Below are 20,416 nucleotides of genomic sequence, written 5' to 3'. Positions count from 1 at the left end.
CTCGGGTTCTGGATGACATCAGGCGGTGGTACCTCTTCGCGCCTGGCTGGTCACGTGTTGGTTCACCGTGAATCTGCTTCAGTTTCTAGCCTTTTGTGCATTTAATTCTGTGTCAGCCTAGCCACCTGCATGGGCCTCTCTTATCTTGACCTTCACGGACGGGCTGGTATGCTCTGTAGTTGGAGTCTTGTGAGCTCATGCTCTCCTCCCCTTCTCTAGTTGACCTTGATTTCCTAAGCATGAGCCGCTCTTTGCTGAGTTTCAATTCCGCTCCTTCTCCTGCCTTTGGCTGGGTTTCAAAAATTAGCCTGTCAGGCTTCTGGCCGCCTGGGTACCTTTCTGCTTTTAAAAATGGAGTCGCACTTGTGTAATGTGCCCTATTGAGGTAGATATACGGTTGGCGCTTGCCGCTCTATCTTCTACTAAGCATTGCAAGCAGTATCGATTTCTTAGCATCTTGTGTTTCAAGCCTATTTACACATGTTTAACAGGATGGTTGCTTCCATCTTGTCTCGTAACACTGTTTCCTCACGTTGTAACATTGTCTCCTCTCTGTGCCTATTCCATACAATTTCGTAGTTACTCGCACTGGCGTGTTATCTTCGATAGCTGCTTTTGTTCATTCACAGATCTGTTCAGGCCCTTGTGTCATTTCCACTGGCCTTCCATTAAGGCTTTTGGGGTCTCTTCGTGGACCGTGTGTAGGTACTCCTCATTTCGTATCAGAGGCTGGTATGGCTGTCTAATAGGGTACCGTGCTGCCCAGGGTTGTCTGATTATGGGTGCTTCAACCGGTATGGATGTTCTGATGTATACTGGGCAGAGTCCCAGTACAGCTCTTTGTAGGTTCATTTGCTCTTCATACGTCACATGCCTTGGCGAGTTCCTTCCTGGTAGCTCAAAATGGGGGGCAGGGGTGCAGGTCATGTCTGGGGCCTCCTTTACAGTATCACCCCCGGGCTAATGGCCTAGAGGAGAGAGCCAATAGGTCTGTGATAGGTGGGTTACAACTGGCTATGGCCTCAGGTTTGAAATGGTCATGCATTTTGAGAGAGATGGTATGGAACTATTGCACTACGCCACACTCAGTTACAAAGATCTCTCCATTCATGTCTTTGAAAGGAAGACAGCCTGGCACAAAGCTTTGTCCAGGTTGGCTGGACTTAGCAAAAAGTGCCAACATAGATCATGAGAGGATTATGACACTTATCAGGGAAGCACAAGATGTGTACAAAGAAAGGTTTGATGAGGACAAGAAGGCCAAGGTCATCAATTGGAAAGAGGGTGATCTGGTTCTCATTAAAAATCATAGACTTACTCCCAAATGTGTGGAAAGCAAATATATTGGTCCTAAAAAATATCTGCTATAAGGGGCAATGTGGGCATCATGGAAGGGGGAGAGTGTTGGTCGATGTCCAAGTTAGTCAAATGTCCTGTTAGTGTTGAAGAGAATGAACATTCAGAGTGTAATGGAGCTAATAACAACCTTGCAGATTTTGGTGTTAAGGAAAGTAACCAATTTTCAAATGAAGACTCTGATGAGGATGCTGAAACAAATTTTGGAACAGAAACAAGGTCAGGAAGAGTTAAGAATAAACCTAAGTGGTTAAAAGACTACTATGTGAAATAAACCAGTTCCAAATGTAAGGATTGAGATGTGTTGTGATGGGCAAAGTATGCATCACTGCTATGTAAATACATGCTTGTTACTTTCGTTCATGATGTTAAGCTGTGAGTTATTGATTCTTAGAGAGCAGCTCTACTATGAGCTCATATGGTTCTTAGAATGTTTATGTATGTTCCTGGCTTGTGAATGTTCTTAACAAATCAGTTTGGGGCTGCTGCTCTGAGCGGTGCCTGCTGTCGCATATTGCTTGAATTAATAAACTCCCGTTGGGGTCTTATCTGCCTGGAGTCTTCATTTTACACTTTATTTCGATAAAATGTTATCATATAAGCATCATAATCATAACCAATCACAATTCCAGTGTAAATAAAAACGAAGTTAAAACAATGAAATATAAAACATCCAAGCTCATAAAATGCAATCAAATCACAGTTGCATATTATTTTACAAGGAAAGATACAAGAGGGGGGTAATATATCTAATCACTCAATAATTAACACACAACACCAGACAGCATAGTCAGTAAAACAGCACAGTCGACAATTTAAATACCATCAGTATCTCATTCTGGGACGTCAGAATCGGAATCTCACCAAGACCTGGCCGTACGCATGTTCTATGCAGTGTCATCATGCATTACCCGATGCCGGGAAATAGAAAATGAAGTGGCTAAATTGCTCTGCCTCCTTTGTCACGCCCACACAAGATACATAGAAGTACAATAAACAGCAAACTGGTTGGTGGTACAACAGAGTAGCATTGCATCTGAGGTGGTTCCCTCCCGCCTGTCTCTCCTAAGGGACATTAAAAACCTTCTTCTGAGACCACCAAAAAAAGGACAGATTGAAGAAATTGCACAACAGTCAGGACTATTGTGCACAACAGTCTCACTGCAGAATCGACAAGCTGCCGAGACCCAGGGGTTCCGCTTGTTGCATAGACCTGCAAGCGGTAAGGGGCCAATCCGTACATTTCGATATAAGGCTCTAGTATGCTTCGGCCTAACATAATTGAAATACTCTTCATAATCAAACGAGCGCTTCAAGCCCCAGTAACGGAGCATCATAGTGGATTGGCCAGCACTAATTAGAGTATTCCGCTCCATGTTGGCTCCATAGGCGTCTCTGATGGTTATTTTACAGTTCCCATTCATACACGCTGGACTAGTCCAGAACTCGCTTAACGCAATGTCATTCAGTTCTCGTTTAATACGGGTACACCAAGGCAATGTCTTTCCTCCCGCTTGCGACATCAAGTCGCTTACTGCTTCTCTGTATTTGGCTACGTCGGGTGACGTTCACATCCTCACCCAATAGTAGAGTGGCCTGGCCCTACCGTATTATTCTACGCGTAACATGCGGTTTCCAAGAACACTGGGAGGTTCAGGGTGCTGAAAGACAAACCCAGAACATTGTTCAGGTATTTGTTTGAAATTATCAACAGGTTCTGTTACCCCATATACCACCACAGCTCTGCACAAAATATGTCCGCCTGCCTGGCCTGTGCTTTATAGGCTTCAAGAGATACTCAGACGGCTCTGTTCCCATGTTCGCGTGTGAACCTTGCCAAAACCCCACTCTACCTTTTTAAAGTGACCCAAGCTTTGGCCATCTGCTTGTCCCATTTCCAATTAGCCTTGACCCTTAATCCCAGATAGTCATATTCCTCGACTTGGCCTATAGGCTCACTACTCAATTCAAGGTTCAAAGTTGCCCTTTGCTTCCCTCTGCTGCCCCTAAAAATTTGGACTTTGGTCTTTGAGGTCCTGATATTTAACCCATTCTCCTCACAATATTCAGAGAAGGCTTTTATTTGCCTCTCAAGGTCCATGGGCATGAGTTAGAAAAGGATGGCATCGGCAGCGAACATAAACACCAGGATCACAAAAAAAACTGGAAAGAGACCGTCCGGGTTCAAATTTTCTGTAACCTGTCCAAAACCTTTGCAGCCAATACATGTGGCTTACGGGAGTTTAGAACGCAAAACCAATGCGGCCTTTCAGATGGCTAGATTCCAGCTGAAGCCGCGATTTCTAGTGTATTGCCGGAGAAGTCGAGTAAAACGAATAGTGCCTATTTTGCATTATGGCAGGCATTTTGGCACACCTTTAAGTGGCAAGGTATTCTGACTAGATGGATTATCAGACTGCAAAGTGGACTTGCTTGGGGCTGTAGATGGTGGATGGAGGATGGTCATTGCAATGTGACGGAGGGTGATCACTCTGTCAGTAGGATAGAAGAATAGCTGAGTTAAGTGGGGTGCATGTAGCCTCAGTCACTTTGCAGGGTTAAGGAGTTATGGTGATGTGCAGGGTCGGACTGGGGTAATACGTTGTCATTGGCTTGGGAGTAGCAATGAAAGAGGGGCCCACAGTCAAAAACAGCAATGTGTTTATTTTGTGGTGGCCTGCATGAGGGGTACTCAAGGGGGACATTTCTGGTCAAACGTGTTGAAAAGTGTCCATTTTAAAGAACATTTGTTCAGAAATACGGGTACTAGCTGTACAGCGAAGTAACTCATCAAACTGGCATTCTTTGGCCAGAAACCTTGCTCACTTTGACTAAAAAAACGTGCCCAGGTCCTGCATTTCGGGCATTGCCCTGTAGGCCAGTCCAAGCCTAGTGATGTGTTAACTGCATGCTAGATTTTTTGTATACTTGATGTGCATATGGGCACTTGCCAGAAGGGTGGGGATCCAATAGACTTTGGTTGTCAGTCGAATGTATCTCTGTACGGGTCATGTTTCGCAACTTTCTTTAAAAAATATTTTTTTAATTGTGATTTGGTTTACAGAAAACCTTTCACAACCTTTAAAAAGCATTAAGAAAAATCACATAAAACAAAGCAATAACAAATGACAAATATCAAATCACATTTTGATCTAATAAAAAATGACCTACACGCAATTCCTTCAAAAATCTCCAAAAGGAACCTGTGCAATGCTAATATCAGGGAAACATTCACGCCCCACATAAGGCGAGACCAAAACATGTCTGTTCCCGGTATAGTATTGTCCTTAAATTGACAAACTGTTGTTGTTCAACATTGGGCATAAGTCCTACCGGATTTGTCCTGTCAGCACTACGGATGTATGGGCCTGCCTGAGGCCCGTAGCAGAGCACTGCAGCATCCTCCAAGGTGGGCGGGACATTTAATGGCCCATCATGTTGATTGATGACTGCCTGGCCCATGCGAAACAGACATGCAGACAATGCCATGCGCACCCCTGATCCAGGGGTGTCTGTGTCAGAGGAGCATCCGCGTGTGCTGTCATGAGATCCCGTGCCTCCATCAGCAGAGCTGCGTGCATGACTGCTGTGAGCTCAGAGCAGGTGCAGTCTCTAATCTTCGTTCTGAACTAAACATTCCTCTGTGTTCCTCAGCTCTGCTGTACATTATACAGCTGGCTACTGCAAGCGCAGGTTGTCACCAATCTATGCAGGTAAAATTACTGTCACTTGTTTGAGGGCAGGCCAGGGTTGTGTGCACTTGACTTCATGTGTCAGCTTTCAGCTCTAAAGTATCCCATCTTGAAAGAATTAGCCTATGCTTAGTTTCATTAAAGCCTTGTAATTATGGTGAGTAAACATGCGCCCAGTTGCCTGTGTCATCTGATCTTGTGCATATTGTGGTGGAGGTGTTCACACACAGGCCGTGCAAGTGTTGCCAACGGTGAATAAACAGGCCTAAAACAATGAGGCGACTGTGTTTGGTCAAAGACACCTTTCTAGAGAAAACTGAAAATTGGTTGTTGTAAAATAACCTTCTTGTTCTGGTTATTCGTTTTACATCAATGTGGTTTCGTTTGATACCGGTCTACTTTGAGAGGTTAAGAAACGAAACCATCTTCCTGTAATCCTGAGGTACATGGCACGAGGCCCATACCCATTTTCATATTGCTTGGCATTTCCAGAAGCCCTTATTTTCGGAGACACCTAAAGAAAATGAAATGCACATTTCAGTTCCAAGGTGTAAATCTTGCAATCAGGAGTAGTAACAGTCAGTGTGTGCATCGAGGAAGCTCAGCTGAAAGGAATACCCATGTGATTTAACAAAAGCTCCAGTCTTTTTGTTACGCCACGGCAAAGGCTCTTTCCTGAACTATAGTAGAAGCATTTTTAGGTTGCTTGCTTTCTTCATGAACTCCCCATCCACAATCTAAGCTCACTAGCCAGCCCTATATCAGACACAAGCAGCTGTGTGCCATACAGAACACCCCGAAAAAAGATGTGCCCACCACCAAGCCAATGTCTTCAGCCCCTGCAGCAGCACGCCTAATCATGGACCCATCCTAGCTCCTTGCAGACATCGCATCGCTCAGCATGTGGGCTGCTGAGCTCAGTGCTGTGGAGTGTAACACCACTAAACCTAAGGACAACTAAGTAAATGGCTGAAGCTCCAGACTGCAAAGAATGTCAGCAGCGGGTTTGAAGGTAGAAGCGTGGCCACGTGGGTTGATTTTGTAACATAAACACACACATTTGCAAGCACGCAGAATAAAATGACTTTGGTGTGCAGAATGTACAGCTCCCTGAAGCCATCCCTAAGCGCTGATGCCATCACCCAAGCTCTTTTGGTGCATGACATGCGCAGCTCTTGAGCAAGGGGCCAGGAAAAGCGAGCATTTTATTGGGACTTGTTCATTCTCAGGGGACCGTTTCCGTTGTCGTCGTAAACACTACAAAACAGTTGGGTTGGCGCTCATATCTTTCACAATATGCTTGACGAATTGATGACGAAACAGAGTTTGTCCTCAAAGTCGTGTGCAACTTTCGTTTTGAACAGGAAGTGTGGCAGTGCCAGTTACCATGATGCTTTTGCAGGGATCCTATGCAATGAAAAAGCAATTCTGCGTAAATAGCATTGTAATACAGAGCACCATTTGCCCAATTATTCCTAATCCCTGACGAAGTCACCTGCCTCCAACTGTACAAAGAATTCTGCCTTTAAAGCCACAGCCAACTCATACCCGAGGCCCTGTCACTTCCTCACTTGGGGGGCGGGGGCAGCAGTGCACTTACTCCACCCACCGTTTGCAACTACTGCAGTAGTTCGTAAGGGGACGCTGCACTTGCTCTGTGGAAGGTTGGGGTGACTACTGCTGCATGCTTAGTTTTGGGGCCACACTGTGTTTCCTTTGTTGGCTGTGTGCAGGCCATTCCTGGTTTCAGTGTGCTCGCTAAGCCGAATGCTCTAGGACACCCCTACTCTGAACCTGCTATGGACACAGTTTAAGGCACTGTTGCACCTGCTCCAGATGTGTTAGGATGCAGGTACACAACCTTCTGATGTTTTATGGCACAGCTCCAATTCCTCTTCAGATGTTTGTGGGTACAGCGGCACAGATGCATTTATTTTTCAGATGTTTTAGGGAACAGCTGCGTACCAATTCCTCAGATGCCACTTGCGTGTGATCTAATAGATGTTTTACCACCTCCTTTACCTCGCCAGGAGATTTTCAGGTATTTGACAGGCAGAGCAAGGGCACAGAACTAAATGTTCATTCCCAACACTCCTATATTTCTTTCTATATCACTTTAGTTCTGGGACTTTAAATGTGCGCTTTGCAGTGCTCGCCTCACAAGCTGCATTTGCGGGAGTCGTTGCGGCCATTTCTTCCCTTGGGGTATACAGAAGTGCTATCACCTCATTGTATGTTTGAGAGGAAAATATGTGTCAATGCGGAAGAAGCTGGTCACACTGCTCAGAAGTCACCCATGTGGTAAAGTTCTTTCTCATGATGGGTCAGAGGACAGGCAGTCCTTCCCAGCGATCTCTTCAAGGGCATATGCCAAGTGGACTCACTTCCTGTGCTCTCATAAGGTCAAAGTTCTCGTAACATAATTTACTGTGATGTCGTCCTGTCATGTCATCGGATCAAGTCATGACATCATTTCCTGTGATGTCATTATTATGCTAATTACTATGTTTGAAATGTTAAGATTCCTACAGATTTTTGGTCACAGAAAGTTGGCATGTATGCAACTCCACAAAAATGACCTTCAATCCCCAGATCTTTTGGAGCTTTTCAGGAGCCTGTACGTTCCAGCGTAGTGAACTTGTTGAGGATAAAGCGAAGGTCGATGTTACGCATTTTGTTACAAGTAAAGAGTTGTTGGGAAAATCACCTTTCTTTGTCTGGGAATTTAGCATATTCCTTATATGAGCCATATACTAAAATGGTCAATAGTTTCTAACCAATCCTGCCTAAACCTTTTTTTGTTTAGTGCTGGCAGGACGTGTAATGAGTTCATCTTCAGTTGAGCTAATGCAATCTCTAAATGATTTGTCATTTTAGTCTCACAATCATTAATAATTGGTACAGACCTATCCCCCATCATTCTCCTCAGGTCGATGTACAACGAATTAGGGGGAGGAGAAATTATCTTCGCATAGCTAGACAACTGTCGCCATAAAACTCTTGTTTGCAAAGAGGTTAACCCCAATTCATGTCTGAGGGTGGCATTGGAAACAGCCCTCGACAGGCCCAGTGTTTGCTTCCATATTTGTCCCTGTATCACATTTGGGTAAGGGCCCAGGTCAATTGTGGACATACCCAGTTCAATCTTGGTCAGGTGAAATCTTTGTAATGGTATGATGTAAAATGTGCACAATTGACCGTAAAGCCTCTTGAGTTGAGACACAAGAAGACGAGGCATGTTTCCAACCGTCCAACGAATTGACATTAGTGAGATAGTATCCCAAGTATCTCATAGAAGACACTCTGTCAATCTTCTGACCACCAATGTCCCAGTACATGGTCTTGGGATTTGTCCTTGTTGTTAAGATGACAATTTTAGATTGTTCTCCATAACCAATAAATTGTTGATACAGACATATTGGAAAAACAAAGTAAGCCTTCGCTGAAGACCAATGGCCGTCTTATCAAAGAAGACAAGGTCGTCAGCGAAGGCCGACCAGTTTAGCTTTAAATGACGCAAATTCACTCGAAAGATGTTACTATTCTCCCAGAGAAGGTTGATGTTGCTGATGGTAGTTTTAAAAAGAGCCGGAGCCAACACGCACCCCTGTTTAAGCCCCACAGATGTTATCATGGACTTTGACAAGAAACCTTCCCGGGAGAGCCTGACCTCCAAGGACGTGCCACTATGCATCCGCTTTAGCAGCTGTACTCATTTCAGAGGCACCTGAATATCCAGTAACGTCTTCCACAGGCTAGATCTCTCCACCCGATCAAAAGCGCTATCAATGCTAGCGTGTAAATGTGCCAGAATGGTTGCATGTAATGCAGTCCCCACGTGGCGTCTAAAGCCCACTTGGTAGGGAGTAATGGCACCCGATTGTAGGAAAGTGCCATTAATGTCGCTTAACAGCAGTGAACTTTCTCTAATGCAGACAGGCTAGGTGGGGTTCCAAAGCATTCTGAGGTGCAGGCCTCCCACTCTCATTAGTGTGTGAAGAAATTGTCTACCCCTTAAATGAATGAACCTTCCTTTCTAGAACATTCTCCAAGTGCTTCACATTCGCACACATTCCCATCAAGGACCTGCAATTCACATACACGAGGCCATCTTGTCTTTCCTGCCACATCACTAGAGGCTACCCAGCAGTGAACATTCAGCTTTCTCTCTCTCTCTCTTTTTTGTCTTTCTTTTCATATGTTTGTCTTTGGGTCTATCCTCCCTTCTTTCGCTCTTATTGCTTCTGTTTCCTCTGCTTCTGAAAGTGGAAGCAGGACATTCTGGTCCTGCTTGTCGCGCATGTTCATGATGTGTAAATGCATTTTGGGCAGGAATGGGAGCACATTCGAAAGCAGGTATCCTGCACACAGCTGCCTCCCTGGTTGGTGTGCGGTTAGAATCCATTCAAGGTTTTCCCTTGCACATCGCTCACCTCCACACCATCCCACAAAGCCGAGCTCAGAGGAGCAGAGAGCACAGCAGAACACAGTGTGACACTTGCTCACCATTATGTTAAGAAGATTTGCGGCCTGTGTTCAGCACTTGTCCTGTAGCCATCCAACCGAGAGCTCTCAGCGCACACTGTTTTGTGAAACGTTTTTTTTTGTTTTCTTCCCTTTTGATTTTTCCATGGGTTGTGCTGAATAGAACGTACCTCGAATGTGCCACTGGGGTTACCAACAGCGAAGACTGTGCCAATGGATTCGCCATCGGAGGTAACCTTTGAGAGCACTTCAAACAGCAGGCCCCACTTCACCAAGCAGAGGGAGCAGATCCCGCTCAAAAGAACCCCGTCTGAAAGGCCATTGTGCCGCTCTTACTGCAGAGTCTCTGGAGATGTGGGAAGCAAATGACCTGCGGAGGTATTTGCAAGGGTTGCTCGAGGGCTCTTGTGCACACACACATAGCTATGCATACAGTCCACGCACATATGCTGAATTACAACGACAGAGATCGCCTCTGTAAAACCAGCACAGTCTTTATGATATCCGGACCCAAATCACGGACTTTGTTTGGGCCATGAATGTTTGTTCTCATTAATTCATTCTATCTATGAATACATTCATTTAGAAATAAAACCCGATGGCGGGGTCATTACTGGGCAGGTAATGCCCGGTTCAGAAGCGAGAACTTTAATGATAGCCTGAGGCATTACCTGCCTCGGTAATGCCCCTGCCAAGAGGAATGTATTGCTATTACTCTCCCAGCACGTTGTACCGGGATAACAATAGTTGTTTTTTTCAAGCGGAGAAACAGCATGTTTTCCATTTATCAACAAAAAATACTACAAAACAAGATGCCCGTCATGGATTGGGGAGAAGGGAACTACACGTAGACCCTTCCCCCTCTGATGGCCATTGCCACATCGGGGATGCGCCGGGAACACTAGTGTTCCCATGAGCCAGTGAGGGACACAGGAATGCAAGGTAACCGGGCAGGGGTGAGAGTGGGTCTAAATATTTGGAAAAAGGGTCTGGGGGAAGGGGACGCAGGGGAGCAGAAGGGAAACATACCGTGGGGGAAGATGGCAGCCTCCAGCTCCTAGGAGGCTCAGAGCAGGGTTTTTTTCCATGTGATAAAGCCCCAGTTCTGATCCTGATTGGCTCAGAGGATCCCACCCCGCACCAAGGTACTAATATAAGAAACACTCATTGCTATCACACTAAGAGACTGTTTATTAGCAATGGGGAGAAATAACACTCCCCTGGTTAATTCTGCATGATGAGTATTTGATTGTGTCATCACAATGTCACACATATAATAAAATGTGTTAAATGATCCAGCAGTCTCCAAGCTTCGGAGCTATCAATCCTACCAATGATCACCCACTGGGAATGAGAAACTCTTTAGCAACCAAAAGCAATGCTATATGCTGGAAAGACTCTGAGCTACTGAGAGGTCCAGCGTTCAGCACTGTGAGAGAGCACTCAGAAGAGGGGATGAAGACAGGCGACAACCAGACTCAAGTGTGCACTGCGGCTGATTACAACAGCATTGGAGAGAGAGAGAGACAACCAGGCATAAGGCTGTAGAGCGGTGACGTGGGGTCCAGTGCAAAACATAGTAGGGCTGCATGACAGACAGAATGCTCCGGAAAAGGCAGCTAGTGAACAGCCTGATCAAGTGATTGAAGAGGTGGTGAATTCTGAATCAGGGAGGCAAAGTTCCCAATGTACATTGTCAGGGTCCAGAAGTATGAGTCGGACACAGTGGTGACATATTTCTTTTATTAACACAAAAAGGTTGGAAACATGCCTCTCTAACCCTAAACACTAGGAGAGGTTTGCCTGTCTCAAGGTAAACTAATGAAAATGTCAGGAAGTCCGAAAACATAAAGGGCCCGATTCATAGAAAAAGTGCAAAGTCCCTGCAAAATACTCTGCACGTAAAACAACTTTGCACCTACCTGCACGCAAAAATGTATGTTTTGCGTGTTCCGCGTATTTATGGAATTATAACTGCAAAGTAACCCTAGACAAAAAGAAAAAAGAGTCGTGCCCGAATCACCCATGATACGCCCCCACGAAAACCAAAACCAGCGACATATACCAACCTTTGCACCATGCTTTTTCACACCATCAAGCATCAAAGCAATACTGTGGGCCGTCCCCCCGCAACCAAGGCAGCACCCCGGTGACACTACATACAAACCCTCTTAACCCAAAACTGCACCCCGATAATCTGCGTACTATTTCACCTACCTCAAGGCAGCGGCTGGTAAACCTGCATGCAACCCCTGTAATTCAAGGCTGCATCTCGCAAATCTGCATACGATCACCCCTAACTCCAGGTGGCATCTCAACTACATGCCGTTACCCGTAAATTGCTATGTAAACCTTACCTTTGCATGTTGGATCCTATGTACACAGTGCTCTGAGCCTCCAATCATGTGGTGGTGAGTCCACAAAGTTTGCTTGTAACTTTTCACGACGTGAAGCTGTGCGTTGGATTCCATGAATTCTGTTACGTTTGTGCTTGACTGGGCGTGCGATTTAACTGTGTGACTCGTTCCTCAGCATGCTCTCATTATTCCTTGTTCTTCCTCATTCTGCGGGAGAATGGGGAATATGCATGTTCCGCCCCCCTATTTATTTATTTGCGTAGGCCCGTCCCACACTTTGAATTGAATTTTGAACGCAGTGCTCGACTACACGCAAAGTGACAGACGCATGCAAAGTCCCGGAAATACATGCAAAGTCCGGTCCATGAATCAGTGAAAGGAGTTTTGCATGCTGACAAGTGAAAGTGTGCAAAGTCACTTTTCAGTGCACGGAAAATTCTATGAATCAGACCCAAAGTCTGTGTCTATCATGTCAAAAACCGACTTCTGTCTCCGGTATTCTTTACTAAATCTAAACAGTGTTCTTAGTGTTCTCAATAAACATCAATGTTCACAGATTTTCTGCTAGTAAGGTGATGAAAAGAAATGTTAAAAACCACAAAGTTCCAATATTGGGGTAGTGCTCCTTTCCCCTAGACCTATTCTTCTTTCAAAAGGCTGGATCACGAATAAGGTAAAGTCTCTTATATTTCCAGTCTATATATTCTATTGACTCCAGATTCCTCTCTGTCAAGTATAGGATTCACTTTATTATTCCCAGGGTGTTTGTATCAGGTTTGTCAGAGTCTTTTAAGGCTTCCCTCCCTTCCTCTTCACCTGAGGTATCCGTAGGGTAGTCTTGTGCCACCGACCTTCTTCCTGGGCGTCTTCGAGCTGGATCCTTGCTGTCTTTCTTGCCTTCCTTTCTTTGACGTAAGTAGGGGCGAGCTTCCAGGGATGCCACGCTGTCGGGTGATTGGGGAACCGAACAGCGGGAACTCCCGGGAGCCGGCTCCTGAGCAGGGAAAAAGGTCAACGGCGGAAAAAACCCTGCGATGAGAGTCCGGAACAGGAAGATGCCCGAGGTGGTGTCTTGGGTTGTTGAGGATGATCGGAGTAACCAACTTGGAGAGCTGAGAGTGACGGATGAACAATGGTGGAGAAATCCCAGGAAGCAGAATCACCTCCAGAGAAGGCGAGGATGAGGAGAAAATACCAGGAGAGAAAGCAAGGTTATCCAGAGGAATGAAGAGGAGCACCCAGGACCAAGGAATGGTGAAGCCAAGGCGCCAATGAGGGAGAGACCAAAGGAGCCAAGCTGAGAGGAGGGATCACAGAGAGACCCGTCAGGGAACCGGTAAGCGAGCAAGCGGGAAATAAAAAAAGAAAGTCCAATGGAGGGGGGTCTTAGCCAGAACGAGGGGGTAACAGCGTAACCTTCGAGCCGGAAGAAGCAGTGAAGGTGCAACGCAAAGAAACGCTGCTCGAGCCCGACACTAAATAACATCGGTGGCCATCTTGGAAAACACTAGAGCGGTGCTTCCCAACGGCCGTCGAACGTAACGGCACCTGTCAATGGCGTCTCCACAAATCCCAGAAGCGCCGCCCGACAGGAACCATGACAGTATGACCCCTTCTACTTGGGGGACCTCCTGGTTTGCCCGGATGTAATCTGTGAAACCTCCTAATGAGTCGCGGGGCATGAATGTGACTCACGGTCTCCCATGTACGTTCTTCGATGGGATAACCCTTCCAATGAACCAAGTATTGGAGGATTCCATGATGATAACGGGAATCGATTAACCGGGAAACCTCGTATTCTGCTGGTTCACACTGAGTGACTCTAAGTGGACTCTCGGATCTTCTTTTATAAGGGTCCGGACGGTAAGTCTTCAAAAGAGAGCAATGAAATACGGGATGTACGTGTTTGAGAGAGGAAGGTAACTGAAGACGAAATGCAACAGGGTTAACCTTCTTGGTGATCCGAAAAGGTCCGAGGTATCTGGGTGCAAACTTTCCTATGTGTGTCCAACGAGGTAAGAATTTTGTGGCCAACCAGACCTTATCCCCTTCAGTCCACGAGGGTACTGCCTTCCTTTTCTTATCAGCCCATGTCTTGTAGGACTATCGACTAGCGTTCAAAGTCTCACTGGCTAACACATGAGTGTCTTTGAGTTCCTGTAGGAGATGATCCATAGCAGGTAATTTCGACGGGCGAATATCAATGAAAGGCAAATGTTTGGGATGGTAGCCAAACGTACAAAAAAAATGGAGACATATTGATGGCCGTATGTCGGGTATTATTATAAGTGAACTCAGCCATAGGGAGAAAGGCATTCCAGACTTCTTGCTTTCTGCTACAGAAACATCGCAGATATTGTTCTAACGTATGATTGAGCCTTTCTGTCTGCCCGTTGCTTTGCGGGTGGAACCCCGAGGCGAGAGCTCGTTGAATCCCCAACTGTTTGCAAAGAGAGCCCCAAAATTGGGAAGTGAATTGATGGCCTCGATCCGATACCACGGTTTCCGGTAGACCATGAAGCCGCACAATCTCTCTCAAGAATATCTTGGCCATCTCAGGGGCCGTAGGTACCCCCTTCAAAGGTGTGAAATGGGCCAATTTGCTCAGAGAATCGACAGTAACCATGATGGCTGTGTTTCCTTCAGAATTTGGCAACTCCACAATAAAATCCGTGGAGACATGGGTCCATGGTTGTATGGGAGCAGGTTCCTGTTGTAATAGGCCTATGGGCTTGGAGGAAGAATACTTGTTGGCTGCACAGATGGAACAGGTGGATACATAAGAATGCACATCCTGATTCCAACCTGGCCACCAGAACATTCTGGACAAGAGATCCTTGGTAGCTCGTATGCCCTTATGTCCGGCCATGGGTGAATCGTGACACCATGAGAGTGCCAGTCTTTGATGCTTCCTGTCGGGTAGATATAGGGCTCGACCCTTAAAAAGGATTCCCTCTCTTTCTTGTAATTCAGACCCTAAACCAGACCCAATCGGAGAGCAATGTTGCTGGATGCGGACATCGCGCAAAAAAATATTGGCCACGGTACTGATCTCTTTACCCGCTAACAATAAATCATGGCTAGAGTCTGCTTCACCAACCGAATCACAATTACGAGACAGGGCATCGGCTAAGATATTCTGTTTGCCGGGAAGGTATGTAATCTCAAAATCAAATTGCGAAAAAAAATACGCCCAACGGGCGTGTCTGGCATTACGACATTCCATCTGTTGCAGAATCCGAAGATTACTGTGGTCGGTACGCACCGTAAACCTATGTATAGCCCCCTGAAGGAGGTGTCGCCACTCTTCACAGGCATGCTTGATCGCCAACAACTCTCTCTCAATGACAGAATAATTCCTTTCACTGGAAGACAAGGTTTTAGAATAATATGCCACCGATGTTCTAGACCATCCTTTCCTTTCTGAAGGAGAGCGGCCCCAATAGCTCCGCCTGAGGCATCCGTCTCTACAATAAAGGGGAAAGTCTGATCAGGCTGCACCAGAATAGGTGCCGAGGTGAATGCCGCTTTCAGAGCTTGGAATGCAGAATCTGCCTCTTGAGACCAAGAAAAGGCTACTCCCTTCTTCAATAGTGAGGTGATTGGGAGAACCTTCTCGGAGAATCCAGGAATGAATTGACGGTAAAAATTAGCCAGTCCGAGGAAGCGCTGAACCTCTTTAACGTTTCTGGGGGCTGGCCAACCGGTTATAGCTTGAATCTTCACGGGATCCATGCAGATACCCTCGTGAGAAAGGATGAAACCTAAATAGGTTACCACTGGAGCTTCAAAAACACACTTTTCAGGCTTTACCAAAAGCTTGTTTTCCAGCAGACGTTCTAGTACCAGTCGAACGTGTCTTCTATGTTCAAGGAGGGACGAGGAAAATATCAAGATGTCGTCTAGGTACACCACCACTGAGGAAAATAGGAGATCGGCAAACAACTTATCCATAAAGCGTTGGAATACAGCAGGTGCATTAACTAAGCCAAAGGGCATGACTCGATATTCAAAATGCCCTATTGGTGTCCTAAATGCTGTCTTCCATTCATCCCCCTGTCTTATACGGAGCAGATGATATGCTCCCCTGAGATCAAGCTTAGTGAAGACAGATGCACCTTGTACAGCTTCCAATATCTCCTTGACAAGAGGCATTGGGTATCGGTCTTTGATGGTAAGGCGATTCAAACCTTGGTAGTCTATACAAGGACGGAGTTCCGATGATCCCTTTTCGGTATGAAGAACAAAGATGCTCCAGCTGGCGATTTAGTTTCTTGAATGAGTCCATTTTGTAGATTACAATCTAGATACTCTTTGAGAGCCTTGCGCTCGGGTATGGATAGGGGATACATCCTCCCGAAAGGTATAGACGCATTAGGGTGGGTTTCAATGGCACAGTCTTCTCTTCTGTGAGGAGGAAGGGAATGTGGTTGCTTGTTCAGGAAGACTTCTAAAAAGTCTTGATAGTGTTCTGGGATCATATGAAGTGATGCTGTCAACAGGAGATCCGCCTTGTTCGGGGAGGCCTTGAGATGACCGATCTCTAGGCATTCATTGAGGCAAAAGGATGACCGAAACTGTATGGTATTGTTCGTCCAGTCGATCAATGGGTTGTGTCTGCGTGACCACGGAATACCAAGAATGACCGGAAAGTGTGCAGCCTTGATGATGTCGAATACCATTTCTTCCTGATGCTGAAACAATTGGACTTGCAAAGGTAGAGTCTCTTGATTTATGGGTCCTGAAGACAGAGGTTGGCCATCTACCCCTTCCACAGAAATGGGCAGATTCTTGAAACGAAGTGGCACGTTGTTCTCCCTGGCCCAGGATACATCAATGAAGTTCCCTGCTGCACCACAGTCCAGCATGGCTAAAGCTTCCCAGACTGTAGAAGGATCTCGACACAACTTAACCTGAAAGACCATCAGCCGATTGTCATCTCTAGGAAGAAGAGGCAAAGTGTTGTTACAGGGATTCCTTTCAACACCCCCGGACCTACCCCTGATTAGGTTCGGGGAGATTCGTTTCCCTGGCGGCGCGGAGGAACCTCTGGGCAATTTCGAAGTAAATGTTTACTAGAACCACAGTACATACAGAGGCCCAACTCTCTTCTTCTCTTCTTTTCTTGGTCTGTCAAAGGCCCTCTTGTAGTACTGATCTGCATTGGTTCCTCTCCAACGGGGGAAACCGGACGATCCCTCAAAGAATTGGGTGAGATAGACAAGGGAGCGAGACGTGGACGTCTTCTTTCCTGTCTTCTTTCTCTTAACCTGAATTCAATCTGCAATGCGAGTGATACAAGTTCTTGAAAGGTCTGGGGTCTTGCAATGCGTGCCAGTTCATCCTTAATGTCCTCATGTAAGCCGCGACGAAATAAAGTCTGTTGGGCCGAATCAGGCCATCCAGCATCTGTGGCTAGTTGCATGAAGGATGTCACGTAAGTCTGTACATCGTGGGGGCCCTGTCTGATGTCAAGGATGGCTTCATATGAGGCATACTGAACCTCGGGTCGGTCAAAGCGGGTCTTTAACAGTTGTAAAAACTGATCAAAGTCAGAGGTAGCTGGATGAGACTGTAGAACTAGTGGTGAAGCCCATGCCAAGGCGTTTCCTGTTAAATTTGAGACTAACAAGCCCACCTTTGCCTTGGTGGTCTCATAGGTGCGAGGACAGAAAGTAAAATAAAGCCGGCAAGCATCCAAAAATTCCTTCAATAACTTCGGATTGCCATCGTACTTTCCGCAAGATAATGGTAGAGGAGGTAGGTCTCCACGGGTCTCCTCACGAGCCGCTACCTGCAGCCGTAATGATTGGTTTTCGGATCTAAGTGATTGAACCTCTACATTAAGCCCCTGAATGGCGGCTACCAATTCCTGGTACTGTTCGAGAGAAGCCATCTGTGTTCTGAGGCGTTGCACGCTATCAGGTTTGTCAGAGTCTTTTAAGGCTTCCCTCCCTTCCTCCTCACCTGAGGTATCCGTAGGATAGTCTTGTGCCACCGACCTTCTTCCTGGGCGTCTTCGAGCTGGATCCTTGCCGTCTTTCTTGCCTTCCTTTCTTTGACGTAAGTAGGGGCGAGCTTCCAGGGATGCCACGCTGTCGGGTGATTGGGGAACCGAACAGCGGGAACTCCCGGGAGCCGGCTCCTGAGCAGGGAAAAAGCCTCAACGGCGGAAAAAACCCTGTGATGAGAGTCCGGAACAGGAAGATGCCCGAGGTGGTGTCTTGGGTTGTTGAGGATGATCGGAGTAACCAACTTGGAGAGCTGAGAGTGACGGATGAACAATGGTGGAGAAATCCCAGGAAGCAGAATCACCTCCAGAGAAGGCGAGGATGAGGAGAAAATACCAGGAGAGAAAGCAGGGTTATCCAGAGGAATGAAGAGGAGCACCCAGGACCAAAGAATGGTAAAGCCAAGGCGCCAATGAGGGAGAGACCAAAGGAGCCAAGCTGAGAGGAGGGATCACAGAGAGACCGGTCAGGGAACCGGTAAGCGAGCAAGCGGGAAATAAAAAAAGAAAGTCCAATGGAGGGGGGTCTTAGCCAGAACGAGGGGGTAACAGCGTAACCTTCGAGCCGGAAGAAGCAGTGAAGGTGCAAGGCGAAGAAACGCTGCTCGAGCCCGACACTAAATAACATCGGTGGCCATCTTGGAAAACACTAGAGCGGTGCTTCCCAACGGCCGTTGAACGTAACGGCACCTGTCAATGGCGTCTCCACAAATCCCAGAAGCGCCGCCCGACAGGAACCATGACAGTTTGGTCCTCCTGGTTTTAAATGTTCTATGTGGGTGCGGGACCCAGACTCATAAAGGTGGCTTGATGTCCTCTATTGCCAAACTGGGTAATTCGGAATAAATGTCTCTTTCACAGGGTCCCATACCCTCTTGTGTTTAGATCTTGGTTTCTGATATTGGTGCGGATCCCAGAGACGCACAGCAATATTACACCCCCTTGGCTCACTCTCCTACCGAGTAAGCACCTGGTTTTGATTATCTTTTGGGTTCCAGACCCTCTCTTTTGGGTGCTGGTTCCAGACTTGCACAGTGGTGTTACTCCCTCTTGGTTTACTCTTCTGCCAAGTGAGCAACTGGTTTTGGTCTTCTTTCGGGACCAAGGCCCTCTCTGTTGGCTGCGGGTCCCAGACTCGCACAGTGGTGTTACTCCCCCTTGGTTTACTCTCCTGCCAAGTGAGCACCTGGTTTTGGTCTTGTTTCGGGTCCCAGACCCTCTCTTTTGGATGTGGGTCCCAGACTCGCACAGTGGCATTACTCCACGTTGGTTTACTCTCCTGCCAATTGAGCATCTGGTTTCGGTTTGGTTTTTAGTCCCAGACCCTCTCTTAAGCGTTCCCAGACCTCTAACAACTTCTGGTAAACCTGTGTACCTGCTCTCTTCTTCTTGAACAGTACCAGCATTTCCCCAGTCACTGTGGTGCTTGCTAAGGCTCCGACAGCTTTCTGGAGAGAGGCAGACTCTGCAGCGCTTTGAGTGGCGTCTCTCCACTCCCGGCTGTGCATCCTGTGCTGCAAGTAGCTCAATGGAGCTTGGGTTGCCTCGAGGTAAATACGGGCATCAATGCAATTGTTCCTTCAATCTTGGACCTTCATCAGCCTTTCCTCTACCTCGCTCCATGGCTTCCCGCTCAGGTCACCTCTGTTTGCTTAGTGCAGGCAAACCATTGTGCATTCTCAAAGACCCCCTCTCTAGAGACTCGTTCTCGCGAGGCTTGTCTCGCAAATGCTTGTCTGACAGAAATAAAGTAGAATGCTCACTTTGTTTCTTGGAAGTGATCTTACTCGTCCCAGTACTAGTTTCTCCCTCTGAAGCGGGATGCTTAAAGTCTTTAGATATTTCCGGTTTGTCAAGGGCATTAAGTTGGTATTCCTCACAACTGAGTATATTAGTTCTCCCTACAAGGTTGGGATGGCGATTTGGTATTGGAGAAAGGGCTGGGGTTATCAAGGTGGATGAATACCACGTTTACGGAAAATAATCATCTCTAATTCCATAGCGGGCTTCCCTCCCCATGTGATCCTCCTTTGGTGCACCACCCCCAGGGGGACTATTGTACTGTTGATACACTAGCCCCATGGGAAAGGTCTCCCCCTGGGGAAGAAGGGAGGACATCCTCAGATTTGTCACAACATTGAGAAATGGATGGCATGAGGTACCCATGAATTCTGGGAGTGAAAGCTCCTAGCATGCATTGATATAGTGACTGAACAGAGAAAAGCAGAATTTTGGCAACTTGGCAGAAATTATCCTTTTGTGCATTGAAAAGGTGATTGAACAGATATGAGCATGTAGTGAGAAAGAGGGTGTACAGTAAACTTTAAAATTCTGGAACTGAGAGGATATTGCCTAACACTCTTTAAGAAACAAAAGAAACAGGGAAGTGGTGAACTCTAGCATATGGAGGAAAACTACAAACTCAGTCACATGTTGACAGTGCCTGAACAATGGGAACAGGAGATAAGGTAAGAAAGCAGTGTTCACCTTAATCTCCCACCTAACGTCCCCATCTT

Source organism: Ambystoma mexicanum, chromosome 14 (assembly GCF_040938575.1).
Source record: "Ambystoma mexicanum isolate Mex_15411 chromosome 14, UKY_AmexF1_1, whole genome shotgun sequence".
Classification (NCBI taxonomy): domain Eukaryota; kingdom Metazoa; phylum Chordata; class Amphibia; order Caudata; family Ambystomatidae; genus Ambystoma; species Ambystoma mexicanum.
Note: the sequence above shows the minus strand (reverse complement) of the source record.